Source organism: Crocuta crocuta, unplaced genomic scaffold (genome assembly GCF_008692635.1).
Source record: "Crocuta crocuta isolate KB4526 unplaced genomic scaffold, BGI_CrCroc_1.0 scaffold290, whole genome shotgun sequence".
In the NCBI taxonomy this organism is placed as follows: Eukaryota; Metazoa; Chordata; class Mammalia; order Carnivora; family Hyaenidae; genus Crocuta; species Crocuta crocuta.
In genome coordinates this window covers 2415265-2436069 of record NW_027527429.1, presented here as the reverse complement: position 1 = coordinate 2436069, position 20805 = coordinate 2415265, and the positions used below count along the sequence as shown (strand labels likewise).

General features: G+C 54.0%; 2 long non-coding RNA genes across 6 annotated transcripts; one reads left to right on the top strand and one right to left on the bottom strand.

Annotated features, from left to right (window-relative positions):
- Window positions 1-2630: 2630 nt before the first annotated feature.
- LOC144226155 (uncharacterized) lies at window positions 2631-8066 on the bottom strand. 5 transcript variants are annotated; one of them, XR_013333541.1, is made up of 3 exons: window positions 7917-8066; window positions 6270-6980; window positions 2631-4770 (listed from the first exon to the last, which is right to left on the bottom strand). It is a non-coding gene; the product is annotated as an uncharacterized LOC144226155 (long non-coding RNA). The 5 variants fall into 5 exon arrangements; XR_013333542.1 differs by having other exon boundaries at window positions 6307-6980; XR_013333543.1 differs by having other exon boundaries at window positions 6629-6980.
- A 111-nt stretch (window positions 8067-8177) lies between these two features.
- On the top strand, window positions 8178-10553 carry LOC144227136 (uncharacterized). The gene is made up of 3 exons (XR_013333858.1): window positions 8178-8202; window positions 9805-10092; window positions 10408-10553. It is a non-coding gene; the product is annotated as an uncharacterized LOC144227136 (long non-coding RNA).
- The last annotated feature ends 10252 nt before the right edge of the window (window positions 10554-20805 follow it).

Sequence of the window (20805 nt, the reverse complement as noted above, 5' to 3'; positions counted from 1 at the left end):
CTGCTTCAGATTCTGTGTCTCCCTCTCTCTCTGACCCTCCCCTACTCACGCTGCCTCTCTCTCTCTCTCAGCAATAAATAAATCATTAAAAAAATGTTTTTATTTATTGCTGAGAGAGAGAGAGAGAGAGACATGTGAAGACAGGCTCCAGGCTCTGAGCTGTCAGCACAGAGCCCTACATGGGGCTCGAATTCACGAACCGTGAGATCATGACCTGAGCCGAAGTCAGACGCTTAACCGACTGAGCCACCCAGGCGCCCCATAGTCTGCCTTTTTCTCATTATCATCATNAGCTGTGAGGTGCAGGGAGCAGCCCGGGGGCACCCCTCCCCCCCGCCATGTCACCTCTGGCCAGGTGACAGGCCCCAGCCTGTTGCAGGGAGACCTGCCCGGCAGCGGTCCTGACCCAGGACCACGCCGCACACTCTGCCCTCTTCTCTGACTCAGACCCACCCGGGGTCACCTTGAGGACCTCACTCTCCTCTCTGGCCTCATTCTTTCGTCTTTACAGTTAGGGGTGTTGGTGGGAAGCAGGTCCTTTCCTGGCCCCTGATGTCACTTCTCCGGCATCCAGGGTGGACCCTGGGCACTAGCTGGGGCGGCGGCATGATTTGCGGGCTTCGGTGCCAAACGAAAACACAGGGTCCCTTGTTCAAAAAGCAGGAGCAGAGCTTTTCCTGTGGTTTCTCTTTTGAAACCTGTCTTAGTGTTTTTTTATTTGCTATATAATGTTGTGCAAGTGCAGACCCCTCAGGGGCCCGGGCCCACCCGTGACTTGGCGCCTGCCCCCAGCCCTGCCCCCACCTGCCCCCAGCAGTCAGGTACAGGTCACTGGGCTGGGCGGGCGGCAGCCTCCATTGTCCCGCTGGACTCCGTTTACCACACACGAACTCAAAGGGACGTATGAAGAATCTCAAGACCTTGACCAGCAGACGCAGGACCCCTGTGAGCTCGGTGTGCCCTGTGACCCGGCCGGGGCTGCCTGCCCGGGGAGCTGGCCCAGTGCCCGAGGAGCGACGCTGCCCCCAGGGACTGACCCCCGCTTGGGCCGAATGCTGTTGCAGCTGGGCCTTCCGACCCGGAGGGGGGATCGTTCAGCCTCCTCCAAGTCAAGCTTCTGTCGCTGGCCTCTCAGTTGAGGCCCCAGTCTAATATGGCCCCCGGGAAAAAGCAGTTTCTCCAAACTACCTGGGGTTCCCTGCTGATCACTTGATTCTGCTAGTCTGCCTTTTTTTAAAAAAATTTTTAAAAATGTTTGGGGCGCCTGGATGGCTCAGTCGGTTAAGCGTCCGACTTTCGCTCAGGTCATGACCTCACGGTTTGTGGAATCGAGCCCCGCGTCGGGCTCTGTGCTGACAGCTCAGAGCCTGGAGCCTGCTTCAGATTCTGTGACTCCCTCTCTCTCTGACCCTCCCCTACTCACGCTGCCTCTCTCTCTCTCTCAGCAATAAATAAATCATTAAAAAAATGTTTTTATTTATTGCTGAGAGAGAGAGAGAGAGAGACATGTGAAGACAGGCTCCAGGCTCTGAGCTGTCAGCACAGAGCCCTACATGGGGCTCGAATTCACGAACCGTGAGATCATGACCTGAGCCGAAGTCAGACGCTTAACCGACTGAGCCACCCAGGCGCCCCATAGTCTGCCTTTTTATCATTATCATCATCATCATTATTATTAGATGCTCATTTGTTTTTGAGAGAGAGAGACAGAGCATGAGTCCAGGAGGGGCAGAAAGAGAGGGAGACACAGAATCCAAAGCAGCTCCAGGCTCTGAGCTGTCAGCACAGAGCCCGACGCGGGGCTCAAACCCACGAACCGTGAGATCATGACCTGAGCCGAAGTTGGATGCTCAACCCACTGAGCCACCCAGGCGCCCCTATTATTATTTTTCAAAATCCCTTTTACCAACCTGCAGGGTACAATTCTGTAAGGAGGCATGGAGTTTGGTATAGATCTCTCTCTTTGTCCACAGAGAGTCATGTTAGTCTTACTTGTCATCTGCAGTGGGACTTAGAAGTCCCTGATGGTACAGGGGCACCTGGGTGGCTCGGTCGGTTAAATGTCTGACCTCGGCTCAGGTCATGATCAGGTTTGTGGGTTTGAGCCCCATGTCAGGTTCAGTGCTGAACACTTGCTTGGAGCCTGGAGCCTGCTTCAGATTCTGTGTCTCCTTCTCTCTCTGCCTCTTCCCCACTCACACTCTATCTCACTCTCTCAAAAATAAATAAATGTAAAAAAAAAGTAAAAAAAAAAAAGTACCTGATGCTTGCAAACGGTCAACCCTGGGGCTCAGTCGTTTACACGACCAATGAGCCCTCTTGCTAAATCTGCTATATTTTAAAGGCCTACGAGCGCGCTGTCCCGAGGGGAGTCCAGCTGGGCCCTGGGTCCTGCCTGCTGATCACAGAGCCATTTAAAGGAAACCCCTCCGGGCACACCTAGCTCCTCGGCCGGAAAGTGGCCCGCAGGGCAGACGCGGAGCGAGGGAGACACAGATAGGAAACACCTGTTCTCTGGGCTGAGCTGGGCCAGGCCTTGCTTTATATTTGCGTGTTTTCCTTTCAGTGCGTTCAAACTCAATATAGCGGTGAAATTAAGTACATCAGCAACCCATAGCTACCACACCAAATGCATAAATACTAGGATTTTAAAAATCTGTAATAACGGGGGCTGGGGGTGAGCCTGGCCCCCGGCCAGCCCGGGCTCCTGCGTACAATGGGGACAGTGTGTGCGATCTGGCCCCTCAGTGCTGGGAAGACCACAGGCAGGAGAGCGCGCTTCCTCCCCGGGTGGCCCGGCCAGAGGTGCAGGTCCGCGGAAGGCTCCGGTGGGCCCCGGGGGAGCGGGAGGGCTGTGGACGGCTCTAACCTGCAGACGTGAGCCCCCGAAGCCGGCTGTCATCAGGGGGGCGCAGGCTGAGCGATGCGGTGTGGGGAGCGGGGGCGCCAGGCCGCCGCGGGGGAAGGTGTAGAAATCTGACACAAACGCAAATGTTTTACCTTCTAAATCACCTTGGTCTTCACAGTTGAAATTCATCCTGAACTTCCCACCCCAGTGTCTCACGCGGGAGGGGTGGCGGGGGGAGCCCAGGCTGCTTCTCGCTTTCCCGACTCACAAGCCGTAATTCTTCCTCCCGGCCACAGCCAAGTTCAGCGCACCCTGAGACGCTGAGCTGGCGAAGACCTCAGGAACGTTCTGGGGCCTTCCACCTCCTCCACCTCCAGGCTCCGCTCGCAGAGAGGGGCCCAGCCTCGGCAGATTTCCCCAGGCCGTTCTGTTTGGGGTTTTGCCTTCCTGGGGCTCTCCTTGGGCCATGAGAGCCCAGAGCGTGTCCCCTCGGGCATCTTTCACTGACCACCGTCAGCCCCAGATCGGCATGTTGACCGAGGCCGTCCAGGATCCTCCTCACTGCCGCCCTCCGTGTGGTGATGCCCTGTCCACGCTGAGGGGACTGTGGCTTCCAAGCAACCGGTCTTGAGCATGGGGTCAGACGTCCAAGACTCCTGGACGGGGCTCCCCAGGGTGCCCTGCAGTCTCCCGGGACTCAGGGAGGAGAGCCACCCTCCGGCACCAGCCCCTGCAGCCTGGCTCCTGGCTTCCTCTCCACTGTCAGGCCTCTGCTCGACGATGCCAGAAAGCTACTTCCCAGGAGCGGCATGTTAGTTTCCTTGGGCTGCTGGGATAATGTGTCAGTTATGTATTAACCACTGCCAATCCCACGTGAACTTCCTGACACATTACTCCCGAGGTCCCCACGTGTCTGCCGGGTCACAGGGCCACGCTCGTGGCCCGAGCAGTGCTGTCGTGGGCCCACGGCTCTCCTGACCCCCAAGGGACACCTCCCCGGCTCCTTCCTGCCACCGTGGTCGTGAAGGCGCAGCCCGGTGCCTCTGTCTGCTTCCTGACCTCCGTGTGTGGCCGGCTCCGTGGCCCCCTGCGTGGTGTGGCGCGTCTCTGTCCCCAGGGTGGTGGGAGGCTTGAACCTTCTTTCAAGGGCATGAGCCTCCCCCCCGCCCCCCGTGTGAACACTCAGTCTCCGTTATAAATTAAGACCCAGGCACAGTGCGAACCTTCCCCCGATCTGGCGGCTTACAGCACAGATCTATTCTCGTGCCGTTCGGGGGGCTTTTCTCAGGCTCCAATAGACGTTGTTGCCTTGACGTTTCAGCTTCTGGTGGCCGCCCGCCCCCCTCTGCCCTCCTGCCCTGTTGTCACGTCGATCCGTACCAGGCCCGGGCGGACGGAGGAACGGCCCCCAAGTATCTACGTCCTTGTCCCCAGAGCCCGTAAATGTCAGCTCCCAAGGCTAAAGAGTCTTTGCAGATGAGATTAAGTTAAGGATTAATCTCGGGGCGGAGAGAGTGTCCCAGACCGTCCTGAACGTGGCGCTGCCTCCAGAAGGAACAGAGCCTGCAGACACCTCGGTTTTAACGCAGACACCGATTTTGGAGTTCCGAGCTCCAGACTGTAAGATAATCAATGTGTGTTATTTTAAGCCACTAAAGTGGCGGTAATTTGTTAGAGCAGAAGTAGGAACCTGACCGGGCCGCCCCAGGATTCAGGGGGAGGCAGCTGAGTAAAAAGGGTAAGAGGTGAGAGGACTTGGCTCAAAGCTGCTTTTTCCTAGGACGGGCAGCATCCCCGAGGCTCCAGGGGCCCCCCGCCCCACACAAGTACCCTGCGCAGGGCTGTCGAATCGGCGAGCCGGGGAGCTTCGTAGCCCTGCTGAAAATTCCTAGTCTTTACTCCGGCTCTGGCTTGATGCTTGCCTAGATTAAAACAAAACAGAACTCTATTTTAAAAAGAGTTTAGTTGTTCTTTCTCTCAGCTGTGCATGCACGGAATTTGGAGTGAAGACGCAGAGCAGCGGCCGCTCCCAGGCCCCCCTCGGGAGGCGTTTCCTCGTGTCCACGCAGGTCGTCGAAGGACACGTGCCTGTGGCTACTGCCCAATGGTCAGACCTGCTGACATGCCACAGCACGGGGCTCCCCTCCGCCTCGCGTGCAGGCCCTTCCTGTCGCACCATCTTCAGTAGGGTCACCAGGGTCTCACTCAGATGAGTCGTGTGTTTACCACTCACAGCTGAGCCATGTTGAGAGGGAGGTGACGTCTCCCTGCCTGACAGCGTTTTGAGTCCTCAGGGCCTGTGATGACTTTGTTCGGTTACTTGGTTGGACCGCTCTGGATCAGCACTCCCCTCCCCCACCCCCCACCCCTGCCGGAGTCGGCTGCCGGGCGGTGGCCTCGGGGTCTCCCTGCACCCGGCCCCAGCTCTGCGTCTCGTCTTGGCCCATGGCCTCTGTCCCCGCCCCCGGGTCTCCTGGCTAGTTGATTCCTGAGCCTTGGGTGGAGCGCATGCTCCAGGAATTCCGGAGAACGGGTGGACAGGCAGTAAATTGGGAGGATCTTGCGATTCTGAAATGTCTTTATTTTACCCAGTTTGGGCTTAGAATCCAGGTTGGAAACCGTTTTCCTCAGAATTTCCACGGCACTGTTCCTTTTCTTCCAGCTTCGGAGCCTGTGGCCGAGAAGGCCCATGCCACTGTGAGGCTCGGTCCTGTGCAGACAAGCTCGCTTTCTCCCTGGAAACTCCCGGGACCTTCTCTTTGTCGCTGGCGTTCTGAATTGTCACACGAGGTGTCTCTTTATGGCTGTCCTACCCCGCCAGTGCTGCACACTCGTTGAGCACGGATACGCCAAAGTCTCAGATTTCCTCAACTCTGGGTGCCAGCTTGCTTCCTTCTAAGCGGCTTTGCTGTCCCCCGACCCTGCCACCCTGTCCCCATCACAGGGCCTCCTCAAAAGTATCATGATCTTTGATGGCTCATATCTAAGACGGAGATGGTTAAAAAACATTTATAAGCTGTGGATGTGTGCGTGCAGGCGTGTATGTGCATGTGCATGTGAGTGTATGCATGTATGTGCATGCACGCACGTGGGCATGTGTGTATGTGCGTGTGTGCATGGGTACGTGTGTGCATGTGGGGTGTGCATGTGCATGTGAGTGCAAGTGAGCGTGTGCATGTATGCACGTGAGCATGTGTGTATGTGCATGTGTGCATGGATGCATGTGTGCTTGCGTGCATGTGTGTGTGTGTGCATGCGTGCATGTGTGTGTTTGTTTGGGAGGGTGGATGAAGTTGCCAGATTTAACAAATAAAAATACATGAAGATGTGGATTTCAGAAAAACAACGAATACTTTTTTAGCATAAGTAAGCCCCAAATATGTGTGGGACATAGTTACGCTAAAAATTCTTTGTTTCTTACCTGAAATCCACATTGAACTGGGCTTCCTGTATTTTACCTGGCAGCCCCCGGTGGCAGGTGATTTTTGATGGCTTCCGGCAGGGCTCGGTGCTGCAGGAGTCAGGTCCTTGCCTTCAGGCTGCAGCCTGCAGGGTAAGTCCGGCACCAGCACCGGGCGCCCCGGAAGGAGGCTGCAGGTCTCGGCACAGAGAGGTTTGCTTACTGCATGGTGTTCAGTGTGGTGCCCGCTCCCTCCGCTCTGTCCTTGAACCTGGGACCCTGGGTTTGCCCTCACTGGGCAGCTAGGGCGGAGGAGGGGACGTGGAGAGCCCCTTGCAGTCACTCCTCCCACCTGCGGCCCTTCCCTCTTCCAGGTTCACCTTCTGGGCGCTCCGTGGGGTTGACTGGTCGGTTCCGCTCGCCCATCTCCTGTTCTCGCTGTTACCTCTTCTGGTTCTGTCTGTCTTCGTGGCTTCAGGCTGTTAAAACACTGTGCTGCCGGCGGTGCTGCGCTTTTGGTGTTCAGGATGCCATCTTTGACATGAGCTCCTTTCCAGTTTAATTTTAAGGTGATCTGCCCTTCCAAGGAGCAAGTCTGTACCAAACTATAGTAACGGTGGTTACTCATCATATAAACACTGCCAGTTGGTGCCAGTCTCTGTCCTGGGCCCTGTGAACATGCTCCCGATGGCTTGGCTCTACTCAGCCACCCTGGGCGGTGCGCCTCGGGCTCTGGGTTTTAGCAAAGAAAGGGGGCTTCAGTGAGTTAGTGGCTTTAAGTCACACCCTGGGTCCCCCGGTGAGTGGGCAGAGCTGGGGGCTGGCCCTTCACTTGGCCTCTGACACAGTGCCTCTCCGGGGACCCCATTTATCCCCTATTTGGAGCAGTAGAATCTTCTCTTTGGTGATGCCTGCGTGTTGCTTGTGGGGGACGGTGGTGGAGTGGGAGCCGCCCCCTCGGCCAGTTAGAAAAGGGGCTCCGGACTGAGGCCCCTCCTGGCTTCTTGCCCCTGGGGGGGGTCAGCCCAGAGGATCCTGGAGACTGTCCCCACTTGCCTGCCTGCCTTGTGTGTCTCCTTTGTTAATTTTTAAAGAGAAATCTAGATAATGTTTTTAAAAATGAGATTTGTATCTTCTCACTGTTTGGATCCCACCAAATGGGTTGGAGTTATTAAAAAAAAACAAAAAACAAAAAACAAAAAACCCCAACTCCCTCAACTCCAGCTTTCATGTCCAGGATGGAGAAGACTGATTTTAAAGATTGAGTAGGTGATTTTTATGTTGTGTGCACTTAGTATAAACAAATGGAACAGTCTGAACAAACCCGAGTGCCCTTTTGTTCTCCCTTTCTGTCTAATACTGACGGTTTTGTGGAAAAGCTATGTTTTTACGATTCTGAAGTACCTACTTCTTTTCCCCCGGGTAAAATTTAACTGCGTCTTATTTATTGCACTGGGTATTAACACTCATAGTTTATTAAGGAATTTTCTCCAGGGCTTGTTGAACACGAGGCGTTGGGAACGGACGCCCCGGTGTGTGGAAGGAGGTTATATTAAAGTCCAGCCATGCACGGCAGGGGACAAACTGGGACCCCCAAATTCCGGGGGACAATCACCCCCCGGGTCCCACGGGCCCCATCCAAGACAGGTCTCCCCTTCCCAAACCTACCAGTGGAGGGGGGCTTGGAGCCGTTTCTCCTCTGGCCTTCCCACTGCTGGAAGCATCTGGACGGATGGGGCCGAGCTCGGGCGCAGAGTATGGGGGGACCCGCCACCCCCTGCGGTGTTCGGGGGGGACAGAGCTGTGAGGATGACCAAGCCACTGCTTGGCCCCGGGGGGCGGGACACTCATGAGGGGTCCACTCCACACGCATCATAATGCACGGCTTCTCTGTGACGTGAGCTGGGCCCCCGGAGGTCTGGGGGTGCAGAACCATCAGCGACGGCTGCATCGGGTGGGTCCTCTGGGGAAGTGGCCGGGACCCCCAATGCCCAAGTTGTGAGGGCTGACACGGTGTGGCTGTTGTTTCAAGAGCAGGAGACTCTGGGTGGCGGGGGGTCAGGTGGTCAGGTGGGGGTGTGGCTGGATTCCTCCGTCTCTTGAGTCTGAGGCAAGACCCCAGGCAAGGGCATGGGCGGTAGTGGGCGCTACGCTTCCATCTGGGGCAGAGAGGGCTTGCGTGGGCAAAGGGACCCCCTCTGTGGATGGTGTGATGACCGCACTGGGGCTGGGGAAGCCCTGAGCCCTGGGCACTCTGGGGCCTGGAGGATGCCTTGGCTGTCTCCGGGGTCAGCTTCAGTTGCTTTTCTGGCAACATGAGCATAGCGGAGTGAGGGAGGGACAGGCTGGGTTCAAGAGCTCTGCCAGGATGTCCTAATGACCATCCTGGAGAGGCTCCCCTTGTGCCCTGTTCCGGGCTGGTGGCCACACTCTCTGGGTGTTGGGCCCCGGGCACCTACCTCCACTGGGCAGTGGGCGGGCAGTGGCTTTGGGCCATCGTGAGTGAGCAGTGGACGATGGGACCCCACCCCCACCGTTTGCTCTAAGTCCCGCTGCTGTGCTGTGCATTGGTGAGCCTACACATGGACGTCCTAATACCCAGGACACGAGAGTGTGACTCTATTTGGAAAAAGTGTCTCTGCAGATGTAATTAAGTTAAGGATGGTCAGATGGGGTCATCTGGGTGGCCCTAAATTCAGTGGTAAATGTCCCCATAAGATACAGACGAGGAGAGACACAGACACACAGAGGAGATGGTGATGCAAAGATAGTGCCTGAGCCTGGAGATTCGCAGCCACAGCCCAGGCACGCTGCCAACTACCCGTGGGAGCTGGGAGGGACAGGGAAGGGCCCTCCCCTCAGGCCTCGGTTGGGAGCACAGCCTTTGGTCACCTTGATTTCAGATTTCCAGCTTCAAGAATCGTGAAAGAACACATACCTGTTATTTGAAGCCACCAGTTTAGGGTGCTGTGTTATGGCAGCCCCAGGACACAGATGCAAAAGGCCAGAGTCTCACATAGAATATCTAGAGGAATCTAGAGTGATGCTACCTTGAGGCCACATGGTGGGTGTGGGGGAGTGTGTGCACATATGTACACGTGTAGGCGGGCACGTATGTGTGTACACACGTCCATGTGTATGGTGCATGCATGTGCTCATATGTACATGTGTGTATGTGCACACATGTGAATGTTTAGAGGAGCACGTGTGCAATGTACATGCATGTGCATACTTGTGTTCATATGCACACGTGTATGGGCGCATGCATGTGCTCATAATACATGTGTACACGTGCACATATGTGAGCATTTAGAGGAATATTTGTGCATGTGTGTACCTATATATGTGTGCACACGTACACGTGTGTGCACACTTGTGCTCATATGTGCATGTGTAGGTTGCATGCACGTGTGCACCTGTGTACATGTGTATGTATGTGTGTGCGCGCATGCACATGGGGGAGTGCCTACATGCATGTGTGTAAACATACATGGGTGTGCGTGTGCACATGCAGGGAGTGGGGATTCTGCTTCCTGAGCATCCGGGTGATTTGCAGGCAGCCTGGTGCCTCTGCGGGGGTCTTCGTGTCAGAAGCCTGCGCTGTGGCTGCGGATGAGATGTCCGGGGCAGGCGATGGACCTCAGCTCGCAGCCCGCCGGAGCTGCCGCCACGGTGCCGAGCCAGGCTCCCGCCTCCACCATTCCTTGAGCCTCTGGAGTCCTTAGTCACGACTCAAGGCCATGGGGTCCCAGGGGAGCTCACACAGGATCCTATTCAGCCTGGTTTCGTCTGAGGCTGGAAAGAGTGGCTCAGGATTCTTCCGTGCTGTGTGAGCTGGGTGCAGGTTGGTGTTGGCGGTGTGTTAGGGATACAGAGATCTCAATCATAGATAAATCTGGAGATGAGATGTCTCCTTTGCATAATGCCTGACACAGGGGACCCCATATTCAGTCTTTGAGGAGGGGGGTCTCATGCGGGAATTGGGACCAAGGGAGAAGCAGCACAGCTTGAGGGGCCTGCGTCACCCATGGGACACCAAAGGAGCAAAGTGAAGGCAGCTCTGCCCTGCTGGGGCCCGCCCCGTGCCTAGGAGCCTGTGGCCAGGCCTGTGGCTGCTCTCCATGCCGCCTTTCCGACCACCCAGCTTTCCCTCCCACAGTCCCCTGTGCGTCCACCGAGCCCAAGGCCCACACCAAGGACGGCTGACATCCAGGGCGACTGATGACCTGGACGACCAGTAAGAAGACCCCGGATGGAACAACTGGCCCTGAGGAAAGTGGACACAGCTCAGGGAACATCGAGAAATGCGTTAAGTTATAAATGTTATAATTAGAATTGAAAATAAGTTGTATTTAATCCTTAAAATTAAAAGAATTATATTAGTATTCTCAGAGAGAATGAAAAAGATATTACATCTATAGAGTAGGAAGTTATTAAAAAACAATTTAAAGGTAAAACAAAAAATGTGCGAAATAATCAGCCTCTTGGATGTTCCACAGTCCGTCACTCTGTCCTCTGAAAACCAAATAAGCTGGCCTGGGCTTCTGACCCCCGGTAGTCTGTCCGGGAGCCTTCACCTGCCTCTGTTGACTTTGGATAGCTTGCTCACTGGTTTATTTCCTGCGCTGTTGTGCCTTTGAAGCAGGGGGTGAAATGGACACCATTCCTCTACTTTCTCTCCTCAAAACATTTGCCCCAGGGCTGTTGTGTTCCCCAAGGTTCCAGAACAGAGCAACAGAATCACAGGGAGGAAATACCCTCCAGGTGAATGGTCTGGGGTCCGGTTGCCCACTGCTCCGTCACTTTGCCATGCAGATGAACTTCTTGCCTCTCTGTCTTCACCCTTCTCATCCATGCTTCGTCTTGGGGCCACAGGCCCGTGAAAGGTATTTTCCTAAGGGGGCAGGAGTGCCTCACCTGAGGCCTGCATGAACTTTTCTTCTCCCCCACGCCGATGCACCAGGCAGGGCCTGGGAGGGGACTGTCGGAAGTCACTAGGGGAGAGCGTGCAGTGGTCTCCTGTTGCTGCCCTAACAAATCAGCACAGCCTCGGCCCAACAGCTCATGGTGATGAGCTCACAGTTCTCTAGGTTGGAGATCTGACCTGCCTTAATTGGGTTCTCTGCTTGGTGTCCAAAATTGAGGTGTAGGCCTGCTGGGCTCTTCTGGGAATAATCCACTTCCAAGCTCATTCATGTTGGTGTCCTAATTCAGTGCCCATGGTTATAGAGTCAACAAAGGTCTTTGTTTCCTGGTAGATCTTGTGCTTTTTCCAAGGAAAAGTCACAGAGCTCTGAGGACTGGACCCACCATTACTGGAGGGGGCCAGATGGAAAGTGTAAAGGGGAATACAGGTTCCGGCTGACAGCCAGCCAGGAAATCAATAAATAAAATAAATCCAGATTGGAGAGGAAGAAGTAAAACTATATTTACAGATGACTTGATGGAAGGAATGTCAAGGACTTTGTGGCCATCTTTAATCTGTCAAGGTGGTGCTGGCTGGAGCCTCTAGTACAAAGTTGAAAAGGAATGGTGAGAGCAAACACCCTTATTTGATTCCCAATCCTACAGAGAAAACATCCAGTCTTTCACCATCACATATGGATTTAGCTGTGGGTTTTTTGTAGATGTGTTTTATTAGGTTGAGGAAGTTCTTTTTTGTTTCTAGTTTGTTGAAGTGTTTTTTGTTTTAATCACAAAAGGAGGTTGGAGTTTGTCAGATGCTTTCTCTGCATGTGATTATCATGTGATTTTTGCTTTTTATTCTATTGATAGGATGTATTATATTAACTGGTTTTCAGATGTTGAACCAACCTTGAATTCCTGGGACAATATCAACTTGGTTATGTTGTACAGTTCTTTTAGCTGTTGCTAGATTTGGTTTGCTAGGATTTATTGATGATTTTTTGTCCACATTCATATGAGATACTGGTCTGTAGTTTCCTTGTGACATTTTCCAGTTTTGGTAACAGGATAATAATGGTCTCATAGGATGAGTTGGGAAGTATTCTCCCCATTTTTGGAAGAGTTTGTGAAGAAAAGGTGTTTATTTATTTATTTTTTCTATAAGTGTTTGGTAGAATTCAGTGGTGAAGCCTCCAAGGCTGAGCTTTTCTTTGTGGATAGTTTTTTGAATACTTCTTCAGTCTCTTCACTTGGTTTAGGTCTATTCAGATTGTCTCTTTCTTTTTTTGTGTTAGTTTTTGTATTTTGTGTCTTTCTAGGAATTTGTCTAATTCATCTAAGTTATATCATTTATTGGCATGTGATTATTCATAATATATATGTTATACAATATATGCATATTGTATGCATAATTCATGGCATACAATAGTTCCTTTATAATACTTTTTATTTCTGTAGGGTCATTAATAATGCCTCCTTTTCCATTTATGATTTGAATAATTTGAGTCTTCTTTCTTGACTAATTTAGCTAAAGGTTTGTCAAATTTGTTAATCTTTTCAAAGAATTGGCAATTGACTTTTGGCTTCATTGATTTTCTCTTTTGTTTTTCTATTTTCTTCTCTAATCTTGTTATTTCCTTTCTTGTGCTTGCTTTAGTTTTAGTTTGCTTTTTCCAGTGTCTTAAGGTGGAAGGAAGGTTTGATATATTTCTTTTTTATTTAAATTGAGATATAATTGACCTATAATATTGTATTAGTTTTAGGTATACAATATAATGATTTGATGTTTGTATATATTGCAAAGTGATCATCACAATAAGTTTAACATCTGTCACCACATATTTTACAACCTTTTTTTTTGTGATGAGAACTTTTAAGATCTACTCTTAGCAACTTTCAAATATACAATACAGAATGATTAAATAGTCATCATGCTGTACATTGCATCCCCAGGACTTATATATTTTATAAATGGAAATTTATATCATTTGGNCCCCATGGTCATCTTCTGAGGTCTTTCTTTTTAATATAGGCAGTTACAGCTGTAAATTTCCCTCTACCTATTGCTTTAACTGCATCTTATAAGTTTGAGTATATTGTGTTTTCATTTTATCTCAGAGTATTTACTAATTTCCCTGTGATTTCTTCTTTGATCCATCGATTATTGAGGAATGTATTGTTTATTTCCTTTTGTTGTTTTATTTCTTCATGCAGTCTTTCCTGATTTTTGAGTGTTTTGTTTCATTTTGTTTGCTTTAAAAGGTTAACATGGTGAATTAAAGATGGCCACAAATTCTTTGACATTCCTCCTGTCAAGAGGTGAAGTTCATAGCTCCCTTTCTCTTGAAACTAGATGGGCTCTGTGACCGTTTTTGGCTAACAGAATACAGGAGGATTGGTGCTACATGATGTCTAAAGCCAGGCTGGAAACTTTTAGAAACTTTGCTGTTTTGCTTTGGTATTTTGGAATGCTTGCTTGAGGAGGGCAGGGTGTAAGCAGTCCAACTCCTCTGAGACCACTAGACTGTAAGGAAGGCCAGGCCAGCCCTGTGGAGAAGCCACTTGAAGAGAGAGAAGTGCTGACTGCCCTGGATCAGTCTGCTAGAGCTGCCATAACAAAATGCCACAGACTGGACAGCCTAACCAACAGAGATGTGTTTTCTCCCAGTTCCAGAGAGTGGAAGCCTGAGGCCAGGTGCCAGCATGGTCAGTTTCTGGGGAGAGCTCTCTTCCTGGCTTGCAGACAGCTGCTGTTGTCCTCGTGTGGTAGACAGAGAGAGAGAGAGAGAGAGCGAGTGAGCACGAGCGAGCTCTGGTGTCTCATCTCATTTTATAAGGACATTAATCTTATCGTATAAGGGCCCCCCATTATGACCTCACTTAACCTTTTATTACTTCCTTAGATGCCCCATCTCCAAATACAGCTGCACTTGGTGGGGGTTAGGGCTTCAACATATGAGGTTTAGAGTGGGACACAGACATTCAGTCCACAATTAGCGCCCAGTAGTTCTCATCCCTGAGGCATCTTAGCCCAGATATCAGATAGGAAACAAAAGAAGTCATCTTGGTAACTCTGGCCCTTTCTGGGTCCACATTAAGACCAATTGAGGCCCAGACACATGGCTCCAGGTGGGCTGTCACTGCCATCTGCTATTTGAGCCCCAGTGGCCGAGGCCGCAGATGTTGTAGAGCAGAGATGTGCTTTCCCCACTGTGGCTGCCCTGATTACTGACCTACAGAATTGTGAGCATAATAAATAGTGGCTTCTATACCACTAAGCTTTGAGGTGGTTTGTTATATAGCAAACAGAAATAGGAACAGTGAATTTGTCCCGTTTATGTTTATTGTTAACTACCTAACTGTTAATTATCAGTTAACTTCTTTGAGCCTCATTTTACTTATCTGTAGCAAATAATACTTAAGGATTAAGTAAGTGTAGTGCTTAATATATACACATATATAAATGTGTATACACACACACCTATGTATATAGTGACTTGAAAAAAAAGGTACTAGATATACATAGTTTTGCATGTTTTCTTTCATTTGCTTGACAATATGAGGCAGTAAGTGTTTTGATTCTCTCCATCTGCTTTCTTACTTGTGATATTTTTATTTTTTAAGTTTGAGCTTTTTCAGAGGTTAAGATGCTGGGTTTCTTGTACTTGTTCCTCTGGGAGGGCAGCAGTTTCATATGGGGTTTCCTGTTTGCCCCAAATTAGTGAGAGCAGAAATCTTGTATGCCTGTGCCCTGTGGTGCCTCCCTCGGCCCAGGCCCCGGGTGTGCTGGCAGCCTGCTCTACGCACTCTCAGCTGGCTTCCTCCAGAGCGTCTATCAAGAGGCTGTGGCTTTCCCTGAGTCTTTGATTTTTATCTTCATTTTTTTGGTGAATAATAGAGAGGGTGTTTGGGGCTGTGGTTTGTATAAGAACGTATGGTATTTTGACAAATGTGCATTATTATGCCGTTTATCCTTGGCTGTCCAGGATGGAGCAGAGCCCTGCCTCAGCCCTGGAATTGGTCGAGGTTAATCAATGGAAAACCTCCTTGCTCCATTCATGGGACAGGCGTGTCTGTGAGTCCAAACGACAGCAATTCTCTCACATCAAAGCTCTTGCTTCGTCAAAACGTCCATCCCTCATCGGGAAAGAATTCTCGCCTTGTCAGAGGTTCAGGAAGGACTGACATGAATCAATAGACTGTTTCCTCAGAATTCTGTATGATGTCAATGGTTTTCATGGAATGAAATACCCTCTTAGACTCAGGAGGCTTAAATGGAAACATACACCACTCACGGTTCACACTTGACGGGATAATGGTTAGCTCCTTCCCCAAACACCAGAGCTGCAGAAGCTGCTTCGAATCGGCAGGGGTCACTTCAGTCCCCAGGGAAGGGAGCCCGGAAGCTGGCTTTAATCAGACTTGGACTTTCCGTCGTGCTCAGAGCTGCATCTGATTTTCACTCTGAGCGCTTCCGCCTCCCAAGGCAAATGGAGGGCCCGAGTGCTTAATGTTAAAACACGTTTCACACACACGTCAATGTATTTACTTATGCAGACACGCACTCGCACACACACGCAGACCCACACACATTCCTGGCCTCGCCATGTGTGGGGCAGATTTAGGCTCCTTCCCTACCCTCTCCGTGGATCGACATGGAACTGGGTCATCTCTTTATTTATTTTTACATGGAGGCATTCATTAATTAAATGTCCAACTTTGAGATCTGACCTATCGGGAACCATTCCTGCGGCGCGAACTCATGGCTTTAATCTTCACCCTGGGCTCCCATCAGCTCTTCTTCAATCGACAGTATCTGGGCAAGGTCCTAGAGCCTTTCTTATTCAGAGCGAGCAGAGAAGTCAGGGTGTTCTCACCACCCTGCAGGGGTCCCTGCTGGCTCTGGGGTTACATCTGCTCTCAGAGGATCCCTGCCCCACCCAGGGAGGGGAGGCTGCACCAGCCACGGGGGCTGGGTCATCAAAACTGATCTTCTTGTTCAGTTTTCAGTGCTGGGCCCTTCAAGCTCTGCTGCAGATCCCAGAGCCCCTTCCTGGGGGTGGGGGTGTGTATACCCACCCCCACGCATGCATGTATGCACACACATGTATACACACACGCACACAACTTCTAGTCTAGGGGGCAGTGCTTGGCCTGGCCTGATATCAAAGGTCAGAAGGCAAGGGCCAGGTGGGCAAAGAGACCCCTGGTGACCGGTGGCGGGCTGGACCGGAAGCCAGCTCTCCAGTCCCTGTCTACCCTTCCCTCCTGTGCTGGAGCCTGCCCTCCCCACCCCCCAGGTTTTCCTTCCCGTCCTGAGTGAGTCTTCTCTTGTTTTAAGAGGCTGACTTGGCATGTGGTGGAGGCGGGTAGGGCCTTTGGAGAAGGGTCATGGGAAGGCTCTGCCCAGGTCAGGTGCAGCTGTGCCCGGGGCTGTCACAGAGCTCCCACCCAGCTGTGGCCCTGGCCTCTGGGGGCCCAGCCACTGGCAACCCCGGTCCTCCGAGGTGACCCCAGCAGCAGCTACTGCTTTGCTCGTGGCCCCCTTCGCGGGAGCCTGCCCCCTCACTGCAGAGCCCGCGGGGAGAGGCACACTTTTAAGGCCCTTCTGGGGTCAAGCTTTCTACCAGGCAGTCCTAGTGCCTCTTTGAATTTTCTCGGGAGCCATCTGGGGGAACTCGGGCCTGGAACAGCTAACTGGTGTGGCCAGGTTGGTCCCCATGTAGGTGATAAGGCTGGACTGGGCTCCAGGACCCTGTCCCCTCTCCTCTCTCCTGTGCAGGGATGTGTTTGAAAAGTCATAAGACGGGGGCTTTGTACGCTGGTGTGCACACCACCCTGTCCCCACAGCCCGCAAAGGGAGCTGGGTGGGGATGGGGTGGGGGAGGAGGTGTGTGGTCGGCCGCCCCTGCACTCTGCCCTCCTTTCCTCTCACCTTGGCTTTGCTCTGAGGGGGCAGAGGTAGATCCAAGTGCTGGGGCTGTTCACGGTTCGTGGTGGCGATGGCGATGTGATGACAGTGGTGATGATGATAAGGGCAATGTTATGTTCACGTTATGCTGACGATGAAGAAAGCATTCCTTTTCATACCCAACTGACACTTGTCTGACCCTCTGGGGAGGCACCTCTGGGGAGGTGCTCTTTTCTTATATTTTTAAGTGTTTGTTTGTTTGTTTATTTGGGGGGGAATAGAAAGAGAGAGAGGTAGAGGAATGGAGAGAGGGACGCACACACAGCATCTGAGCAGGCTTGAGGCTCTCCGCTGTCAGCACAGAGCCCAACGCGGGGGCCTGACACAGGGCTCGAACCCACCAACTGGGAGATCATGACCTGAGCAGAGGTCAGCAGCTAAACTGACTGCACCCCCAGGCGCCCCGGCACTCAGGTGCTCTGCCGGCCACCCCTGGCCCCAGAGGCCGAGCTGATTCCCAGCCCCCTCCTTCCACCCCCCAGCCCGGCACTCTGTCCCCTTTGATCCAGGGGTGGTGGCGTCTTGTGCAAACCAAAGGCGTCTAGAGAGAAAGGTATTTCCTGTGGGTCCCGCTGCACAGGTCAGATTCCTACAGGATCAGGAAAGCGTGGCCTGAGCCCCCAGGACCAGGAGAATGTGGGGTGAGCAGGTTTGCGGGGACCCAGGTGGGGACCAGTGTGTGATGAGGGTGGAGCCTGTGTCCGTGCGTCTTGGGGCCTCCCCTCGTCCGGCAGCAGGCGCCAGAGCAGGTGACTGTGTTTCCCTGGGGCCGCGACCGCAAGGCCTCTCCTGGCTTCCTCAGCCCTTCCGTCTCTCAGCCCCGACCCGGGCGCGGACGCTTCTCCGGCCTCCCGCGGCCCCCAGCCTCCAGCCCGGCCTCCCTCCTGATCCCCAGACGGCGTGCGGCCTCCTGCCACCTGTTTTGCTCACCTCCTGAACAAGCCAGGCTGAGCCCTTCCCCCACCCGTTCTGTAACTTGGTTGGAGGGGGTGTGGCTGTCACCTGTCCCTGTGACCCGCGTCCTAGTCACTCTTCCCCAGTGCGTCTCACCTGCCATCCGCTGCAGGCCGCTCGCTGCTGTTCTCGAGCGCGGCCCCCCGTCCCGCGTGTGCCCCACACTCTCCAGGCGGGTCGCACCCCCGGCCGTAAGCCCCTCCTTGCCCCCCGGGACCCCTTGTGGCGTCCGGGCCTCTGCTGCCCCTTCATCACATCTTCGCTCCCGGGTATTTGCAGTGTGAGCTCTAACTACACGGGACGCCTTCCAGCGCCCCGGTGCCATCCCTGTGGGCCCGGCCGCCACAGCCTCTGTCCCCCGCCTGGACTGGGCTTCCTCTTCCCTCACTTGAGAAACCTCCCTCCTTCCTGCAGGCTCCCCCACTGGGGTGAGATGGCCCCAGGGTCCTGCCACACAGCCAGACATGGCCCTCGTCACTTGTGACCAGTCCGGAGCACGGAGTAGGCTCTCAGTGTGCTCACTACGTGCATGCGCAAGCCAGGGAGTGAGTGAATGAATGAATGAATGAATGGAGACGTCCAGCACCGCTGGGGCTCCCCATGGCAGAGCTGGGAGTTCCATCACCCGGCGAGCGTCCGCCGTGTCCCCATCCGGGGCCCGCTGTGCGCCCAGAGCCAGGGCCCTGGCGGCCAGCAGGACACACACAGGCCCAGCTCCCCCGGAGTAAGACCGCGGCTCTGCGGACTCTCCCGACGCTGCAGGAGCGTGCCGGCCAGCTGGCAACCCCGCGGGCCACTCTGCGAGGCGGGGTGAGGGCCCGGCAGCGCCCCCGCTTGACCTGCCCCTGACACCAGACGCCTCGTCCTTTACCTCTGGTCTCCTCGCGGCCACTGCAAGAGGGGAGGCAGCAGGGCTGGCGTCCCTCCAGGGGCCCGGGCCGCAGGGGAGGGGGCTGCGGGGCGCTCTCGGGAGGGCAGAGGGGCTCACGCTCCCTCCAGATCCCCCGCCTCCGCCCATCAAAGTGACAGCTCAGACATCGGCACCCCCGAGTACGAATGCTGGCCCCGAGATGGAAGGCCAGCCTCGCTATTAAGCAACTGCTCCGGGGCCTCTTTGTTTCTCCGCTCCTTCCAAAGTGGCAAAAGATCAAGGCCCTGAGCTTGAAATAACAAAAGGGAAATAGCTTGCAGGCGTGCATCTGGAGGCCAGAAGGGGTTTTAATAGCTGTGCCTGGGAGAGGGCTGGGGAGGGGTGCGCTCCCGCACTGATTCCCAAACTCCTCTCCGTGGCTTCCCGCAGCCAAGGCCGGGGGGCAGCGGGGACCTGGCCGCGTCCACCTGGCCCCAGGCACCCTCCTCTGGTACCTGGGAGGCTGGCGTCTTTCGCATCTGCTGCCAGCTCTGGGCCGGCCCAGGTCCTCACTGCAGGCCCTCGGCCTTGGGCTCTTACGTGTCTCTGTCCCCGGCGCCCTCACAGCAAACCTCCTCAGGTGGGGCCCTGGGCTGGCCGAGTCCCCGGGCCCCCGGGTTACTTACGGTCTCCGGCTGGGTGTGGCGGTCCGGACAGGGTCATGTGTCCACACGGGTCTGTAACGACACCGGGCTGAGGAGAGGCCGCTCCAGAGCCCCGCACACTCTCCTGAACGGACGAGATGGGCCTTCTCGGGGGGCTCTGATGCTGAGGCCACACTCAGCGTGTCGGGGACACAGTGGTGTCTTCCTTCAGAGAAGAGAGGCCTTTCACTTGGTCAACCCCAGAGCGACAGCTTCTGAGGGCTTCACCGTGATGAGTTTACACAGCTCGTGACCCTTTGGGCTGAAGTCTTCAAATCAACGAGAGGGGCCCCATAGTTCTCGGAGCTGGGGTAGGTGGAGAGGGCCTCGGTTCTACAGTCTATACTGACTGCTCCCACAGCGCGGCCTCTAAGGAGTGACGGGAAACCTCCAGGACGGGCCACAGCCTGTGCCCACATATACAGTGCCACTAACGAAGCGTCCCCCACGTCTCAGGCTTGGCCACGTCCCTGTGCGACCCGGGCCACATGGGCGTTCACCCCTATTGTCCAGGAGAAGCAGCTCGCGTTGGGAGAGGGTTGGCGAGTTATTGGAGGTCATGCGGCTCATTACAGGCAGAGCTGAGGTTAAATCCAAACCTCCCTGACAACCAACGCTTGGACCTTCCAGAACCCTTCATCTCCTGAGATCCCAAGCAAATGAATTACCCAACTTGGTCCAGATCTTTGCTCAGAAAGCACATTTCCCTGAAATACAGTTTGGATCTCATCACTTCCCACTTCGAACGCTGGCCGGACCTTCCCTCCCTTGGCAGTTCTTCCGGCCGGATGGCCTTGGACGCCGAGGCTGCTCGTGGGCGCCGCCCTCCGCGGGAAGGCTGTGTGGCAGGGGGGAGGCAGGCGGAGGGGACGCGTGTGTCCTCTGGCTCTGACGGCGCGGGTCCCGGGCTGTGCTGACTGGGGGCTCGGGTCCTATGACGGGCTTCATTGGGTGGGCGCAGACGTCCCTGCGTCCTGTCCCAGGTGACCCAACCCGCAGAGGGTGCTGCAGCCGGGGAGACAAGAGAGAGATGGGGGCCTGAGACTGTGTCTTCTCAACAGCAGCCAAGGCATCTGGGCTGGGGTTGGCCCTGGGTTCAGAGCTAGATGACTTGCGGGGGGTCTGACTGGGGGGGCAGCCACGGCAGCAGGGCCCTCCCAGGAACTCAGAGAG